The sequence below is a fragment of the Plasmopara halstedii genome (genome assembly GCF_900000015.1).
Source record: "Plasmopara halstedii genome assembly, contig: Scaffold_3060, whole genome shotgun sequence".
In the NCBI taxonomy this organism is placed as follows: Eukaryota; Oomycota; class Peronosporomycetes; order Peronosporales; family Peronosporaceae; genus Plasmopara; species Plasmopara halstedii.
In genome coordinates, this window is record NW_020189964.1 from 275,667 (window position 1) to 277,333 (window position 1,667).

Here is a 1,667-nt window from a genome sequence, read left to right on the forward strand (position 1 = left end):
CAAAGGAAGAGGCAAAGTGAAAAGGTTTAAGGTCGGGGACCTGATTCTAAAAACCTGCCTACACATGCAGCCTCCGCTATCTTCAGGACGAAGCTTCGTCCACGGTTTATCGGGTCGTTTAAGGTTGTGGCCAAACGGGGCCTGGCGTACACGCTTCCGAAACAAATGCGCACCCACCCGGTGTTTTACGTGGGCTTGCTCAAGCCGTACCGGGATCCGGTGCTAGTGAACGTGGAAGCGATGGCGCCGGAGCGGATCCCACGGTCCCGCGGCCACCTAGAAGCTGAACCAGCAACTGGTTCTGAGTATAGAGTGCAACAACCTCCATTTCTTTATAACGGCGCCAATCGCTCCACCGTCGCGCGCAGCGACGCATTCTCCTGCTCCACGGCTAGGAGTCGCCCCGACAGAGCGCGGTAGTCAACGCGAGGCAGCCGGCGCACGACGTGCTTCAAATCCGAAAGAGAGTCCGCAAAGCAATATGCAACTTTAGCATGACGCTCAGCGGAGCTCCGATCATGACGGACTACGTCCTCAAGGGTTCGAAGAGCATCACGAGTCACCGATGGCGGTCGACCCGTTTGTCACTGCCCACCACCGACTAATCTCGATGAGAACGGTGACGTCGACTATCACGTGGAATGTCTAGTATGACGACGTTGTCACCAAGGTCAGACTCAATATCTGGTGAAGTGGCGGGGATATCCCGACTCTGAAAACTCGTGGGAGTTTGAGGCGCCACTTCGGCAAGATTGCCCAGTCGCCGTGGACGCTTTTGATCGGAACGATCGGGACGTCCCGCGTCATCAGACGCCCCGCGCTTCCCGGCAATAGCCAGAGAAATAGAAGGACCGTGATCTGAGCTCAAGCAGTGGTCCTGAGCTCTTGCGGTTGAAGACACAGAGCTCGCGGGAGCATTAGCGGTTGCTAACCCATACGTTGCGAAGGAAGTCGACGGCGTGGCTTGATTTTGGCAAACTCAAAGCGGAGGTGTCGCTCCACACGCTCGTCCACTTCCTTGTGGCTCAACTGTAAGTTATACAGTGAGGAAAGCTCCCGGTGCCGTTGCACCCATCGCTCAAAGAGCGCTTCGTCATCTGTAGCACTTTCGCCAGGGGCGAGCACTATAGGTATTGTTCGCATTGCGGGTACACGAGAGCCACCTCGTTGAGCACTCAGACGAGTGCGATATGCTGCCAGCGGAATTTTTTGTGAAACCAAGAAACGAGCTCGAAGAGCTTTCAGTTTGGCAAGCTCATCTTCCGTTCTGGCCGGGGCCCGATGATGTGGACGCGTAACGATTGAGTTACCGCGTTCTTCGCTTTCGCCCAGCGGACCCCGCTGGGCGAAAGCCATATTCCACACAAGGGACAATGACAGACCGCGGATGGGCGCGCATCAGAGCCGACTTACGGAAAGCTTCAAGCTGCCGTCTCTGTGCCCCGTCGAGGTCATCGGTGATTACACCACATCCCTCAGATGACGAGAAGTCAGGAAACGGACATGGGGTCCGCAAGGCGCGAGCAGGGCACGTATCACACCGCTGGCGCAGCTTGCCTTCCTCGTCATCCCATGCGGGAAAAGGAGTGTCAGACTCGTAGTCGACCAACTCCACATCCTCAACGAGGTCACTCGTCACTGATAGCGTGCGCGGAGCGCGACGCTCG